Source organism: Pseudoliparis swirei, chromosome 5 (assembly GCF_029220125.1).
Source record: "Pseudoliparis swirei isolate HS2019 ecotype Mariana Trench chromosome 5, NWPU_hadal_v1, whole genome shotgun sequence".
Lineage (NCBI taxonomy): Eukaryota > Metazoa > Chordata > Actinopteri > Perciformes > Liparidae > Pseudoliparis > Pseudoliparis swirei.
The window spans coordinates 16,605,416-16,622,772 of NC_079392.1; the positions used below are offsets into that span (position 1 = coordinate 16,605,416).

Genomic DNA, 17,357 nt, shown 5'->3' on the forward strand with positions numbered 1-17,357 from the left:
GAAAACCACGCCAGCAGTGATACATGTTTACGGTTAGTTTATTGTGAAATAAATGAATGAAGGGTTGAATATGTCTGGAACGAGAAGGGTCGTGAAGAGCGGGTTGGAGGGGTGCTCTTGGAGACTGCTGACGTCTGGTGGTTAGAGGGAACGGCGGGGGTGGAGACTCGTGGGTGGGGGTTGTCTCTTCTGAAGCTCTGGCTGTGCAGAGTCCCCCGTTGTTCCCGTAGTCCTGTAGTAGAGAAATGGGAAGACAAGAACGGGGTCGGGAGGGAGGGATGTCGCCGCTGAGACGAAGAGGGCGTGACGTGTTTAAGTACCGTCGGCTCGAATGATTGGCTGAATGAGGGGCGTGGTCTCCCCTACCGAACTATGTTCTGTAAAACCTCATTTCACTAAGGAAAACCACGCCAGCAGTGATACATGTTTACGGTTAGTTTATTGTGAAATAAATGAATGAAGGGTTGAATATGTCTGGAACGAGAAGGGTCGTGAAGAGCGGGTTGGAGGTGTGCTCTTGGAGACTGCTGACGTCTGGTGGTTAGAGGGAATGGCGGGGGTGGAGACTCGTGGGTGGGGGTTGTCTCTTCTGAAGCTCTGGCTGTGCAGAGTCCCCAAAAGATGGCTTAATGAAAAGCGTGCATGCCCGTGACGAGTGTTGTTAGGTAGGAGCGGGTATCGGAGAGGACAGTGAGGGAGGACCGTGGCCAAGCGTCTAAAGATGTGGTTGCTAAGAGGTTTGGCTGGCGACGAGCGTTTGAGTAGGCGTGGTTAGGGTCATGACGCCATGAGCAGTGTTGCCAATTCCGCGGTTTAACCGCGGAATTGGGCTACTTTTGAAGTGTTGCCGCGGGTTGAATTTGTTGTCCGCTGGTTCGGGTAGACCTATTTTGCATGCAAATTACATGAATATCTTTAAATAAAAATCCATATTTTAAATGAAATAATTTATTTCTACCCAAATCCTACCAAACTGACTCCAGATCAGCACGTACACACATGGACATGGGACACGCCCACATACAAACACGCACCTAAAGCTCTCGCCGCTCTCAGTCTCCCGCGACCCGCTCGATCCCAACTCTGGTCTGGTAGTTAGTGTAGTTAGCTAACGTCGCCGACGGAGGGGGAAGCGAGCTGGCGTGCTGGTCAGGCTGAGACGTCGAGCCAATCGACCCCCACTACCCACCATTTTACTGGCAAATGTACAGTCTTTGGACAATAAGCTATGCGAGCTACAGGCTCGTATTCAATTCCACCGGGAAACTAAGGACAACTGCATCATCTGCCTTACGGAGACATGGATGTCGGAGGAGGTTACCGACTCAGCCATCGAGCCGGCAGGATTTTCCGTCCACCGCGGACAGAACAAAGACTCTCTCTGGTAAAGATCGTGGAGGGGTATGTCTCATGATAAACAGATCTTGGTGCAACCAAAGTCATGTACATACTCTCAAGTCGTTCTGTTCCCCGGACCTGGAGTACCTAATGCTCATGTGTCGACCATTCTGGCTACGCGGAGTTTACAGCAGTCACCGTAACTGCTGTGTACATTCCGCCTCAAGCTAACACGGACATAGCGCTGAAGGAACTCTACAGGCGATCAGCGAGCAGGAGTCGGCACACCCGAGGCTGCTTTCATTGTGGCGGGGACTTCAACAAAGCGAACCTAAAGAAAGTTCTCCCGAAGTTCGACCAACACATAAAAAGCAACACGAGGGGGGAGCGGATTCTCGACCACTGCTACACTCCCTTCCGGGATGGATACAAAGCCCTCCTCCGCCCACCGTTCGGCAAATCGGACCACCGCTCCATCCAACTACTCCCCGCCTACAGGCAGAGGCTTAAGCAGCAACCAATCGCTGTGAAGGAAGTGCAGCGCTGGTCGGACCAATCGGAGTCTATGCTACAGGACTGTTTTGAACGTGCTGACTGGGATATGTTCAGGGTCGCGTCGGACAACAACGTCAGTGAGTACGCGTCCTCAGTCACCGGGTTCATCAAGAAATGCATAGATGACGTTGTTCCTACCAAGTCGGTTCGGATTTATCCCAACCAGAAACCGTGGATAAATGGCGATGTTCGTGCTGCACTCCGCACGCGTAACACCGCCTTTGACTCCGGGAATATGGCGGAATACAAAAGAGCCCGCTACGACCTCCGTAAGACCATCGGCTCTGCCAAGCGGGAGTTCAGGAACAAGGTGGAGGAAAAGCTCAAGAGCCATGACGTGAGAGGTGTGTGGAAGGGCTACAGACAATCACGGACTTCAGAGGAAAACCAGCGGTGAAGAGAACTCCTCTACCTCCCTCCCAGGCGAGCTAAATACATTCTTTGCTCGGTTCGGCGTGACGGCAGCCCGCCGAAGGCAGCGCCGCCGAGGAGACCAGCCTGCTGATCATCTCAGAGGCTGGCGTGCGCAGAGCCTTCAAGCGGGTGGACATCCGGAAGGCGGCAGGTCCCGACCACATCCCGGGCGCGCCCTCAGAGCATGTGCAGACCAGTTGGCAGGAGTCTTCGCAGACATCTTCAACCTCTCCCTGTCCCAGGCTGTTGTTCCTGAGAGCTTCAAGATGTCCACCATTGTGCCTGTCCCCAAACACCCCAAGGTAACCTGCCTGAATGACTGGAGACCCGTAGCCCTCACCTCGATTGTCAGTAAATGCTTGAGAGGTTGGTCAAGGACTTCATTTGTTCCATGTTGCCTGCCACGCTGGACCCATGGCAATTTGCATATCGTCAAAACAGATCCACCGACGACGCATTGCCATGGCACTTCACACCGCCCTTTCCCACCTGGAGGAGGAACTGTTGTGTGCGAATGCTGGTTGTGGACTACAGCTCAGCGTTCAACACTATTGTTCCCGCCAAGCTCGACACCAAGCTCAGAGGTCTAGGCCTGCACTCTACCATGTGCAGCTGGATACTGGACTTCCTGTCGGGCCGCCAGGTGGTGAGGATGGGCGGTACCACCTCAGAGCCGCTGACCCTCAACACGGGAGCCCCTCAGGGATGCGTGTTGAGCCTCTCCTCTACTCCTGTACACCCACGACTGCACGGCCATGCACAGCTCCAACGTCATCATCAAGTTTGCTGACGACACAACAGTGTTGGGGCTGATTACCGGCACGACGAGACAGCCTATAGGGAGGAGGTTGGATCACTGGTACAGTGGTGCCAGGAGAACAGCCTCGTCCTCAACGTCAAGAAGACCAAGGAGCTGATCGTGGACTACAGGAAGCGGAGAGGAGAGCACACCCCATCTCCATAGACGGAGTTGCAGTAGAGAGGTCAGCAGCTTCAAGTTCCTCGGCGTGCACATCTCCGAGGACCTCACATGGACCACGCACACCACTCACGTGGTGAAAAGGGCCCAACAACGCCTGTATTTCCTTAGGCGACTGAGGAAATTCAACATGGCCCCGCATCCTCAGAACATTCTACACCAGTACCATCGAGAGTGTTCTGACAGGTTGCATCACCGTCTGGTACGGGAACTGCACCGCCCTGGGCGTAGGGCACTACAGAGGGTGGTGCGGTCGGCACAGTACATCGTTGGAGGTGAGCTTCCCTCCATCCTGGACATATACACCAAGCGGTGCGTGGCCAGGGCCAAACGGATGATGAAAGACAATAACCACCCCGGCCACAAACTGTTCACCCTTCTACCGTCAGGCAGGCGATACCGCAGTATCAAGTGCCGCACAAACAGACTGAGGGACAGCTTCTTCAGTCAGGCCATCAGGCTGCTGAACAAGGACTGAGACCCTCATTAACACTACACACCAGAACATATTCTGTGAATATCTATGGCCATGGTGTATATTTTATTACATTGTTTATATATATATATATTGTATGTATATACATATATATATATATAGTCTCAAAAAAAGTGTATATTTTATTACATTGTTTTATATATATATATTGCCATGATGTATATTCTATTACATTGTTTTATATATATATTGTTAATACTTTCTTCTTTTTTTTGTGTGGATATTGTATAGTTTATTCTCATTCTTATTCTTTTTTTAGTCTGCTACTGCTGTCGGGTGTTTTGCACATAAGAATTTCACGAACCGACTATACTTGTATAAAAGGGGATGTGACAATAAAAACTTGAAACTTGAAACTTGAAACTTGAAACTTGAAACATGCCACCCGGTAAGTGGGCTAAATACGGGAAGAAATATACGAAAGAATGGGAAAGTGAAAACGGAATTAAAGAATGGATAGAACGTGTGGCTGGGGATGATACCAAAGCTTTTTGTCGGTACTGCAAAACCGAGATTCGTGCGCACCACAGGGATCTTCAAAACCACAGCAAAACGGGGAAACACATTCGAAAAGCTGCTCCGTTCTCCAGTTGTCGAGTGCGTACATTGTTTGAACTATAAGTATCTGATAAAAATATAGTGAAGCAACATGATAAGGTGTTTCAGTTGAAATAAGGTATTGCATTAACTACAGTAAATGCATATTAAAAACAGTACATTCATGTTGTCCAGGCAGGGAGGAAGAGAAAAGGGAAGAGAAAGCCTCAAGACAAAGCATCAGGTTAGTTTGTCCGTCAGTGAATTGGTCTACACCTTCACAGAGCTATATTTTATTTCTGATAATATACTGTATCTAATTACACAAGGCCATTTTAGGACCTAGGTGAAATAACTGTTTCGGGAAAACTGCTTTTAATGCTGGCATACTAACCATTTGGTGTTACTTTGTAGATATTACAATACATTTGGCAATGATAGCAATCCTGTTGGACTTTAAAAGCAGTGTATATGGTTTGGCACAGGCATATTTTGAGTTCTGATATTGGGCTTGTTTTTTGGGCTTGTTTTATTGGCCATTGGGCTGGTTTGGGCTGGTTTTGATTGGCCATTGGGCTGGTTTTGTCACACAGACCTGGCAACCCTGGCCATGAGTCTAGTCGAAAGGCGAAGGTGAGTTGAGGCGGACAAAGTTGTTGCTCTTGCAGAGTTTAGGGTTATGGATGATGCGTCGGCGGGATGGAGATGTCGGGCGTGGTCGAAGTTCGAGGTGGTAAACTGGAGGATGCGGGAGGCCGGAAGCCAGGGAGACGATAGAGTCTAATACTTGTCTGTGCAGAGAAAGCACTAGCCTGAGCTGCGAGTGTGGCTGTGTAGGGAACTGAAGTGGGAGGCAGACTGTTGCGTGTGCAGTTGGTTCGTCTTTATGGGGCCCGCTGCTGCGTGGCTATGTTTGTGGGTTGAGGCTGATGCAGAGCCCAAAAGAGTAGATATCTCTTTCTACGACGCGACAAGGTTACTATCGTTAGATGCGTATGATGAAACATTCCTGTTATTGGGACGGTCAGAAAATGATGACGATAAGGCTACTGATAGCGCAGAGTCGGATGGTAGAATAATGGTAGTGGGGTGAGGAAAGGTAGAGGCCTTTGTAGTAGCGATTCGACGGCTTGTGAAGGTAGTGGTGGATGGCAGGATCACGATGCACGGTGTGAGCAGGATCCTTAAAGACCTGTGTGGCGAACAGGCGACAGGTTCAAGCACGGTTAGTAGGGTGCAATTATGAAAGCGATAAGGCTGGAGTGTAGGTAGCGGGTGTATTTGCGATCCATGAAACCTGTGGAGCGAGAAAGTACGAAGACAGAATCGAGCGAGGTTAGTAGTTGGTGTGAGGGTTGAGGAAGGAAGACGTTATCCTCGCCATTCAACTGGGATAGGAAGGGAGGGGTTGCGAGGAAGGAGGCGGTTACTCGCGATTTGAGTACGACCGGCAGAGGATGACCGGTGGGGTCAGGGTTCGGATGCAACCGCAGTCCGAGGAAACCTGTGAAACGAACGAAGCAACGAGGACCGGATCAGGAGAGGTTAGTAGTGTACATTAGTTTATGCACGTGGGATATGGGGTGCGGGTGGTGTGATGGAAGGATAGAGGGTAGAGGGTGAAGGGTTGAAAAGGATGTGGGGATTAGGGTAGAGGTAGTCGGGATTAGGGTAGGGGGATGTAGGGATTAGGGTCGGGGGATGTAGGGATTAGGGTAGGGGTAAAGGGATGAGAGGATGTGAGGATTAGGGTCGAGGGAAGGATGTAGAGATTCGGGTAGGGGTGAATGGATGGGGTGGTGGTCGAGGCATGATGGTAGAAGAGCCGCGATGGCTGTCTGGTCGGGAGTCGGAGGCTGGTGCGTATGAGTTGGTCTTCCTGCACGAGGAACCGAAAGTGAGTCAGTGGTCAGGTTTTGACCCCTTGGACGGAAGGCTCGGATGTTATGTCGACGCTATTTTTGAATTGATTGCAACGGTGCTGGACCGTTCGTATGCCTCGGAATGGCTCCGGCGTGCCGACAGGTGGAACATTGAGCGAGAGAGGAGGCCCGAGCGGTGGGCGGCCATGTCTGACCGGCTGCAGGAGCAGCGACAACGCCAAGCGCCTTGCGGTCTCCGACGAGAAACAACTCTATTTCGGGCGCTCCTCTGGCGTATCCGCCGATGGCTGTGCTGACTCCGGCCCCGTGCTCCAGAGAGTGAGGTGCGAGGAAGGAGGAAGTTACTCGCGATTTTGAGTACGACTGGGAGAGGATGACCAGTGGGATCAGGGTTCTGATGTAACCGCGGTACAAGGAAACGAGGAAGCAACGAGGACAGAAAGAGGGTCGAGGGGGAAGGGATGTAGGGATTAGGGTCGGGGTGAAGGGCAGAGGGATCGAGACATTAAGAGACGGGGTCGAAGGATGGAGGAGATGTAGGGTAAGGGGTGGTGGTCGAGGCATGAAGGTAGAGGAGCCGCGATGGCTGTCCGGTTGGGAGTCGGAGGCTGGTGCGTATGAGTTGGTCTTCCTGCACGAGGAACCGAAAGTGAGTCACTGGTCAGGTTTTGAAGCTTTGTCTGAATAGATTGCGACGGTGCTGGACCATTCGTGTATGCCTCGGAATGGCTCCGGCGTGCTGAAAGTTGGAACATTTGGAGCGAGAGGGGCCCGAGCGGTGGGCGGTCATGTCTGACCGGCTGCAGGGAGCAGCAACAACGCAAAGCGCGTTGCGGTCTCCGACGAGAAACGACTCTATTTCGGGAGCTCCTCTGGCGTCTCCACCGATGGCTGTGCTGACCTCGGCCCCCGTACCTCCAGAGAGTGAGGGGGAATGCAGCGGGGGGGGGGAATCGAGGTGGCCGAAGCCTCCCCGGACCTGTCCGCCATGGTCCTCGCGATCAGCGCAAACTTCACTACGACGACCTCCTCCTCTGGTGTCGGCGGCAGCTGCAGCGTCTCAAGCCTGGTTCGGGAGCGGACGGGAGCAGTGGCGTTGGCGGGGCGTTCAGGGAGCTGTTCGAGGCCTGTCGTAACGGAGACATATCCAGAGTAAAGAGTCTCGTCAATTCGGTGAACGTAAACGCGAAAGACATGGCTGGAAGTAAGATATACTTTTTTCCTGAGGAGGAAGGTCTGCTGGCAAGTTGCTGCTGCGCTTCCTCCGCTGTTGGACTTGTTTTTATGTTCTGTTTTAATTTTGTTTCGATCTGCTTTTATCTTTTATTCTGTATTATTGTATTGTAAGGTGACCTTGGGTGACTTGAAAGGCGCCTCCAAATGAAATGTGATATTATTATTATTAATGGTTGCGAGGGCTGCGTCAGCATTGGTGGTGACGGGATCAGTGTGGATGTGTTGGCGGTGAAGTTTGGCCAAGAAATTGCGAGGTGAAATGTCTCTGGTACAGAGGCAGCTTGAAATGGGGTGGGATACGACCTGGTGAGGATGGCTGGGTTTCTCCGCCCTGATGCGTCGTGACGTCATCGCAGCTGCGACTGACGCGGCGGAGGGATACCCGGAAGTGCTCCGCTGGAGATCGAGAGTTGGCTTTGCCGGTCCGTAAACGCATTGGAAAAGTTTTGTTTTTTCCTTAGACTGATGATTTTGGGTTCGATGGTTGCGGTCTTCGGTTGGGGGACTGTGCGCTCGCGTAGAGGGATTTGTAGACGCCGATGGAATGGTGAGATGAGGTGGTGGGGCGTGGCAGGCGCCGGTCGGGAGCTCGCGGAGCTCCGGCGGATGAATTGTGGCGCGGGGATCGTGGATGGCCGAAGCAGCCGATGATGCTGGCGACGAAGCGTGGTAAGTGAAGGAGGAGATTACGAGGCTTCAGAACGCAGCTGCTCGTCCGTGTCGGGTTAAGGAGGACCGTTTGTTTCAGGCCAGTAGTTTAATTCCATTCAATTCAGTTTATTTGTATAGCCCAATTTCACAAATTACAAATTTGTCTCGGAGTGCTTTACAATCTGTACACATAGACATCCCTGCCCCAAAACCTCACATCGGACCAGGAAAAACTCCCAAATAACCCTTCAGGGGGAAAAAAAGGGAAGAAACCTGCAGGAGAGCAACAGAGGAGGATCCCTCTCCAGGATGGACAGATGCAATAGATGTAATGTGTACAGAAGGACAGATTTAGAGTTTAAATACATTCAATGAATATGACAGAGTGTATGAATAGTTCATAGTAGGCATATTCCACGATGGAGACCTCCACGATCCATCAGGCAGATGGCGGTGGGGAGGAGGAGTGGGCGGAGTCTCAACAGTGGGCGGAGTCTCAACAGGACAGTGGCGTAGTCAGGAGCAGAAATTCCACGACCCAGACCTCGATGATCCATCAGGCAGATAGGATCTATGCCGTCTCATAGGGTCCGATGACCCCATGAGACGTGAAGTCAAAAGGACTCCTGGGAGAAAGCAGAGTTAGTAACGTGTGATTGAGAGATGAAAATTCATCCTTAAGGAGAGAAAAAAGTAGTCCCGCATTTAGTGAGCGTAGCTCTCTAGTGGGGCAATATGGTACTACAAGCTCCTTAAGATATGATGGTGCATCACCAATCAAGGCTTTGTACGTTAAGAGAAGAATTTTAAAAGTGATTCTTGATTTTACTGGGAGCCAGTGCAGAGCAGCTAGTGCAGGAGTGATGTGATCTCTTTTCTTAGTTTTAATGAGAACACGAGCTGCAGCATTCTGGATCAAATGGAGGGACCTAAGAGATTTATTAGAGCAGCCTGATAATAAGGAGTTGCAGTAATCCAGTCTCGAAGTAACGAACGCGTGAACCAATTTTTCTGCATCTTTTTGAGACAAGATGTGCCTGATTTTTGAAATATTACGTAGATGAAAGAATGCAGTCCTTGAGATTTGCTTTACGTGGGAGTTAAAGGACAAGTCCCGATCAAAGATAACGCCAAGATTCTTTACAGTGGTGTTGGATGCCAGGGCAATGCCGTCTACAGAATCCACATCACCAGATAATTGATCTCTGAGGTGCTCAGGGCCGATTAAAATTACTTCGGTTTTGTCTGAGTTTAACATCAAGAAGTTGCAGGTCATCCATGTTTTTATGTCTTTAAGACATGCTTGAATTTTACTGAGTTGGTTGCTCTCCTCTGGTTTTATCGATAAATATAGTTGAGTATCATCTGCATAACAATGAAAGTTTATGGAGTGTTTCCTGATAATATTGCCCAAAGGAAGCATGTATAAAGTAAATAAAATTGGTCCAAGCACAGAACCTTGTGGAACTCCGTGATTAACGTTGGTGGTTAACTTGGCGTCATCGTTTACAAATACAAACTGAGATCGATCTGATAAATAGGATTTAAACCAAATTAGTGCCGTGCCTGAAATGCCAATCGACTGCTCCAGTCTCTGTAACAGGATGTCATGGTCAATGGTGTCGAATGCAGCACTAAGGTCTAACAAGACCAGGACAGAGAGGAGTCCTTTATCTGCTGCCATTAAGAGGTCATTTGTAATTTTCACCAGTGCCGTCTCGGTGCTGTGGTGTTTTCTAAATCCTGATTGAAATTTCTCAAATAAACTATTATGATGTAGAAAGTCGCACAACTGATTTGCGACCACTTTCTCAAGGATCTTGGAGAGGAAGGGGAGGTTAGAGATCGGTCTGAAGTTAGCCAACACCTCTGGATCCAGAGTGGGCTTCTTCAGGAGAGGTTTAATAACAGCCACTTTGAAGGAGTGTGGTACGTGGCCTGTTAGCAGAGACACATTGATAATATCTAATAGAGAGCCGCCAATTAAAGGCAAAATGTCTTCAAGCAGCCTCGTCGGGATGGGGTCCAAGAGACAGGTAGACGTGTTCGAAGTAGAAACCGTTGAAGATAATTGGTCACGGTTGATGGGAGAAAAGCCCTCCAAATATACACCAGGGCATACAGCGGTTTCCAAGGCCATTCCACTTGAGGACAGATTGGCACTGGTTATGGGCAAGAGAATATTAATCTTGTCCCTAATAGTTAAAATCTTTTCATTAAAGAAGTTCATAAAGTCATTACCACTGAGGTTTATAGGAATGCTCGGCTCCACAGAGCTGTGACTCTCTGTCAGCCTGGCTACAGTGCTGAAGAGAAACCTGGGGTTGTTCTTATTTTTCTATTACTGATGAGTAATAGGCTGCTCTGGCATTACGGAGGGCCTTCTTATATGTTTTAAGACTATCTCGCCAAACTAAGCGGGATTCTTGAGATTAGTTGAACGCCATATGCGTTCAAGCTTTCGTGACGCTTGCTTCAGTTTGCGGGTCTGAGGGTTATACCAGGAGCAAACCTCCTCTTCCTCACTGTCTTCTTCTTCAGAGGGCTATCGAGTCCAGTGTCATTCTCAGAGAGCCTGTGGCACTGTCAACAAGATGATCAATCTGGGACGGACTAAAGTTAGACCAGGAGTCCTCTGTTATATTGAGACGTGGTATCGAATCAAATACAGAAGGAATCGCTTCTTTAAATTTAGCTACAGCACTGTCAGTTAGACATCTGGTGTAGAAACTTTTGACTAACGGAGTACACTCCGGTAGTATAAATTCAAAAGTTATGAGGTTGTGGTCTGACAGAAGAGGATTCTGTGGGAAGACGTTCAAATGCTCAATGTCAACGCCATAAGTAAGAACAAGATCAAGCGTGTGGCCAAAGCTGTGAGTGGGTTTCTGCACTCTCTGACAGAAGCCAATCGAGTCCAACAAGGAGATGAATGCAGCACTAAGGCAATCATTATCAACATCCACATGGATATTAAAATCTCCAACAATAATAACTTTATCAGTTTTAAGAACCAAACTTGATATAAATTCTGAGAATTCAGATATAAACTCTGAATATGGACCTGGTGGCCGGTACAGAATCACAAAAAGAATTGGCTGTAGTGTTTTCCAGGTTGGATGTGAAAGACTAAGGCCACGTTTACACATAGCCGGGTATTTACAAAAACGAAGATTTCTGCCCCTCCATTTTCAAAAATAACGTAGTACACACAAGGTCGTTTTCAAAGAAGTTTCTGTTTATATGAACCCGCATAAATGCGCCCCCGGGCGACGTCATAACTATGCCAAACCTGTAGTCGGCAGTGTAACGAGAAGGATAAAGACATGCAAACCAATCAGAATTCTCAAGACTCGAGACATCCGAGGAGGAAATAACTCGGGCGCACCTGACAACGAAAATGAAGTCAGTCGACACTGGACGTAGGAGCCAGTGTTGCCAGGTCCATGATTTTCCAGGAATTGGGCTACTTTTGAAGTGTTGCCGCGGGTTGAATTTGTTGTCCGCTGGTTCGGGTAGACCTATTTTGCATGCAAATTACATGAATATCTTTAAATAAAAATCCATATTTTAAATGAAATAATTTATTTATACACAAATCCTACCAAACTGACTCCAGATCAGCACGTACACACATGGACACATTGGACACGTACACATACACACACTTTAAAAGCAGTGTATATGGTTTGGCACGGGCATATTTTGAGTTCTGATATTGGGCTGGTACACACAGACCTGGCAATCCTGGTAGGAGCGGCCAAACTAACTGTAAACATAGGACGCTCACATGACGTTAAGTATTTTTAGTCGCATACTGTGACGTTTGACAACCTAAAACTTCGTTTGACCTAGTTCACACGCAAACACAAAAACGGAGTTTTCAGAAATCTCCACTTTGGCCGGAGTTTTTAGAAATGATCGTTTTCCGTGATAAAACCTCCGTTTTTGTGTAAATGAAAGGCCAAAACGCATGAAAATATATGCGTTTTCCCATCGTGTAAACGGGGCCTAAGAATAAGGCTTTCAAATGAGGTGTAGTGTAATTTTGGTTGAGGATTAATTAATAGGCTCGATTCAAAGATGGCTGCTACTCCACCTCCTCGACCGGTGCCTCGAGGAATGTGAGTATTAATATGACTTGGAGGAGTCGATTCATTTAGGCAGACATATTCTTCATGGCTCAGCCAGGTTTCAGTTAGGCAACATAAATCAATGTGATTATCTGATATTAAATCATTTAGTAACACAGCTTTAGATGACAGAGATCGAATATTTAGGAGACCACATTTAATAGACCTGTTTTGTTGCACTGCTGAAATAATGGTGTTAACTTGTATAAGGTTATTGTGTACGACTCCTCTTCTGCTTACTTTTGATTTATTTAATTGAAGTGGCCGTGGGACAGACACAGTCTCTACTCTAGAGTCATGGGTGGGTAACTGCTCGAATGGAAGAGCAGAGAAGGGTGTTAAACTACAACTCTGCTCCCGGTTCCTGATCTGAACCCTGGGTTGTCATGGATTAAGTCCGGTGATCAACTTGGTCATATTCGCAGAAATGAGACGCGCTCCGTCCAACGTGGGATGAATGCCGTCTCTCCTCATCAGATCAGGCTTTCCCCAGAAAGTCTTCCAGTTGTCTACGTAGCCCACATTATTCGCTGGGCACCACCTCGACAGCCAGCGGTTGAAAGACGACATTCGGCTATACAATTCGGCTGTCTGCAAATTTGGGAGAGGGCCAGAAAAAATTACGGTGTCCGACAACGTCTTGGCATAAGCACACACCGATTCCACATTAATTTTAGTGACTTCCGACCGACGGGCTCGGGCGTCATTACCACCGGCGTGTATTACAATCTGACTGTATCTCCGCTTGTCCTTAGCCAGCAGCTTCAAACAAGACTCCAGGGCTGTGTCTACTACCGCGCACTTAACGAAGTACACTGCAATGCAGTACACTGCAATTCAGTGCACTGCATTGCAGTGCACTGCGTCGCTGATGAAGTGCTGTCTCAAATGGAACACTTAACCGTTAACCACTTGGCGGAAGTGACGGACGCAAATCTGTTCACGGCACCCGCGAAATTAAGCCGGGAGTGACATATGCAAATCTGCTTGCGATACCCTAACCCTTAAACTGACAACATGAATGCACTTCTTGCCCTCTTGTTGTCCCTTGTTTACCCCTTTCTCCACCCCATGTGGAAACTGCGATACCTCCACAATCGCGGCAGGAGCCTCCGCCTTCTGGCTGAAGTCGAGATGGTATATGTAAATTTAATTGTGATTTTGCCTTACCTTCACAGCATAGCTTCATGTAGTAGTTGCAATTAAATTCTCCTCGCTAGGTATGCTAAATTCTCAATTATCTGTCAGAAGTAGCCTTCTTCTTTGCAATCCACATACACACCATATGGAAATAAAACATGACAACTCTGTACATGTTTGTCCCTAGATTCCAATTAGTTTTAAGAATTATCCACTGAAATGATAGGCATCATCTGCTTGAATTCACACAGTAATAGGCCTACTTTGACTGACTGTACTTTTATACACATCTCTGTTGTAGTGAAGTTTACCCTGATACAGGAATCAATTAGCAATTGAACACACAGGCATATTAATTATTGTTACAAACATGCATCAATTCTAATATAAATCAGAAAACGCAATAAAAGACTACAAAACCTCAATGACAACATTTTATTGATAAAATGACTTACATATTAATATAATCTTCCCTTCCCCTCCCCACACACTCTACAGCAGCCACCCAGTCCCAGGCGGCGCTGCCGTATCAATGTTGCAATGCCACTGCTGGCATTGTATTTTGATGGCCACAGTGACATGAGGGTGGACTTCAGGCTCACCCGAGAGTCATTCAACGCCCTCATGGCTGTGCTGGGCACTGACTGACCACGGTTGGGGCCCCGAGATCTCCTGTCTAGTTTTTATTTGTTGGCTTGCCAGCGCCACCTCCTATCGGGTGGTGGCCAGGGCCTTCGACAGGCCCCGGGCTCAGTGCATGATGCCAGGGTCCTGAATAACAGCCCCATCTTCTATGAGCAGGCATACCCTCCACCAGGATACTGTATCCTTGGGGATGGTGGCTCCCCCTGCCTGTCCCAACCCATCTGCCTCATGACCCCCTTCAGGCAGCCTGTCCGCAACCACCTCCAAGCACGCTACAACTACTGCCTGTCAAAGGCGAGGTGTGTTGTGGAGAGGTCCTTCGGGATACTGAAGACGCGATGGCGGTCCATCTTCTTAAAGGCCCTGGAGGTGGATGTGAGGTTTGTGCCAGAGGTCATTGGAGCCAGATGCAGATGTCGGGAGGGCAGCAGAGGACCAGCCAGCACCTCCAGGAAACGTCTCTGGGGCAGGAAACAGAAATAGGATAGCCATTCAGTGCTATGTCCCAGACCACGATTACATTTAAATTAATACATACACGACATTAAAAAAACACACAACGATGATTGAAAGCTACAATTATTTCAAGAAGGACAAGCTTAGATAGCTATCGTAACGGTATTAATTATCGGGCGGCGTGTTGGTAAACGTTCGCGGTGTCATGTTAACCCGTTATTAAACTGAGCATATCCATTGTTAATCCATTATTAAAATTGCTATTTCGATTGTTTAACAGAACAGCCGTTGTTTAACACTGTCCGATGACTGACATAGCTATCTGTCGTCGGACTTGCCGCTGGAGCAAGGGCCTGGAGCCGACCTGCCCCGCCGTCAAGCGAAAAGTGTCCGATAAAAGTGCACCTTCGTCGGACTGGCCGGGTGGTGGATTACCCAGCTAGCCTATCATAACTGCCATGCAGATCCAATGGCATCTAATGCTACCTAGGTATGCTCACTAATCTGAGAATGGCATGTTAGTAGTACATTGTAATACCAGTACAATGTGTAACTACCGCTGATACTTACATTTACGGTCTGTAGCTTCGTGGTCTACCGCTTGTGCTGTCCGCCATTGTTTTAGAAATAAAATGAAAAGCTGGCGAAATGGCTCCTCCTCTTCCGCTACGTCGCCAAGATGGCGGCCGCTTAGGGCGAGTAGTGTCCATCGTTTTACACTACATTTTTTGCCCGTTTGCAGTGCACCATCCGGGTACTTTCAGTGCACTGCATTTTGCTGGTTTTGTCAGTGTGGCGCACTTCGAGCACTGTGGGCACTGAAAGTCAGTGCTCGAATTGCTCAAGTGCGCGGTAGTAGACACAGCCCAGGTCGCCCGCTCTGGCCCCCGGGAGGCACACGACGGTGGTCCGCGGCTTCGCTATTTTCACGTTCCTGACTATAGAGCTCCCGATAACCAGGGTGTGTTCCTCAGCGGGTGTGTCGCTGAGCAGGGAAAACTGGTTCAAACGTGAAGTGGTTGGTGCACAGCGGAGTAGACTTACTACTCCTGCGAACAGTTACCCAACCACCCGGCTGCACGGTTACCGCCGGGGAACAGCTATCAGCTGACTGTAGCTCCGCGCCGACTACGGGAGAGGGCGGGCTAACTAGCATAGCTGTCTGAGCTTCGATAGCGCGGAGCCGTGCATCTAACCCACTTAGACCTGCCTCCAACCTAGCAAATAAACTACACTTGTTGCATGTATCATTATCATTAAGGGAGGCAGGGGGATAACTATACATGAGACACACTGAGCAAGAGGGAGCGGGAGGGGGAGAAGAAGAAGTCATTCTCGCTGCTGAGCTGGCAACCAGAGCTTACCGGAAGAGTGAGATGATGCGTTCAGGAGCAGCTGGGAAAATCAGTCACTCGATTGTGCGTGTGTTTAGGATTGTGCTTGTCCGATGCGCGACGTGTCTCTACCTGTGGAAGGAAGGGTTGCATGCAGGGTATTATGGTTATCATTACGTACATGTTGTGGATGAGGGAGGGGAGGGGAAGGCGGAAGGAAGCATGTGCAGGGGTTAATAGGGAAGTCGTGACGTCCTTGGCTTTGCTGCGGTTGCGACGCCGGGAACCCGGAAGTGCCGTGGTGTTCCGCCGGCGGTCCGTCAGGCGTTGATATAGTCTGGTTTTCCTGTCAGGTTTGTTTACATGGAATGTTGCGCTGGGCGAGTGCGTCTTTCGGCTTACGTACTGTCCACCCGGGGGGTGGGAAGTAAAGCGCTCGGCGGAGCGTCGGCATGGAGGTCGATCACGGCCCGCGTTCGAGCGGCTGGATCTCGACCGGTTGGAAGAGCGCCGTATGTCGGCGCTGAAACGAAGCCTCTTCTAGCGAAAGAGAAAAGGGGTCGAGGGGAAGGGATGTGGGGGTGATGGATGTGGGGGTGATGGATGTAGGGATGGGGTCGAGATGGACGGGATGACGGTCGAGGTGTAAGAAGTAAGGGAGGTAGAGGGGTGAGAGAGAGGGAGAAGGTCGGCGGGTTACCGGTGTCCCGGTAGCTGGTCGGGATGTCGCCGCTGAGACGAAGAGGGCGTGAATAGGTGTGACGTGTTTAAGTACCGTCGGCTCGAATGATTGGCTGAATGAGGGGCGTGGTCTCCCCTACCGAACTATGTTCTGTAAAACCTCATTTATTTTGGATGACTCCTCTTCTGCTTATTTTTGATTTAATTAATTTAAGTTTAAGTGGCCGTGGGACAGACACAAGCCGTTTCTCAATATGCGTTCTTGTCCATACTTTTCTGTACTTGTGTTCTCGTGGACTCGTGAAACGTCATCAGTCGCAGCCCGAGTACAGGTTCCAATTCAAAGTCCGCTTCTCGCAAAACACGGTCATAATACCCGGATGTGACTTGATCCTCCCACTTTCGGGAGGATGCATCAGAGGAGACTTGTGCGTACTCTGGCCAGCCGATATCCCAGAATGCATTTCACACTAGCAACCGGAAACAATAGCGGAGGAGGAAATAAACTACTGACAGTTGACTTTTTCTAAATACTACTGTTGTTGAGTCAGAAATGTAATGTTAGGATGTTTTCAGGCGAGAAGTTAGTTTAAAAATAAAATCTGTGGAGGTTTGTTATGATTCAGCCTAATAAAGATCTGCGCCGTAGATTTGAGGTTCTGCTCGCTCAGTGAGCTCCGCAGCGCCGGGCGGTCAGCACGCTGTGTGGCCGCCGACAGCAGCCTGATCTCGGCAGGACTTTTTGAAATACTCCGCTGGCTCTGATGTCTCCCTAGCGGTTGAATAGAACTAATAACGAGCACAAAGAGTTTATTATTTATTCACAGATAACATTAAATCAGTTTGACTGAGGGTTAAGATTCATATGGTAATATTTTA

At 48.9% G+C, this 17,357-nt stretch overlaps 1 long non-coding RNA gene across 1 annotated transcript; it reads right to left on the reverse strand.

Moving 5' to 3' along the window:
* Window positions 1-13,783: 13,783 nt before the first annotated feature.
* On the reverse strand, window positions 13,784-15,246 carry LOC130193980 (uncharacterized). Its single transcript, XR_008831756.1, has 2 exons — window positions 15,034-15,246; window positions 13,784-14,468 (listed from the first exon to the last, which is right to left on the reverse strand). It is a non-coding gene; the product is annotated as an uncharacterized LOC130193980 (long non-coding RNA).
* Between the last annotated feature and the right edge of the window lie 2,111 nt (window positions 15,247-17,357).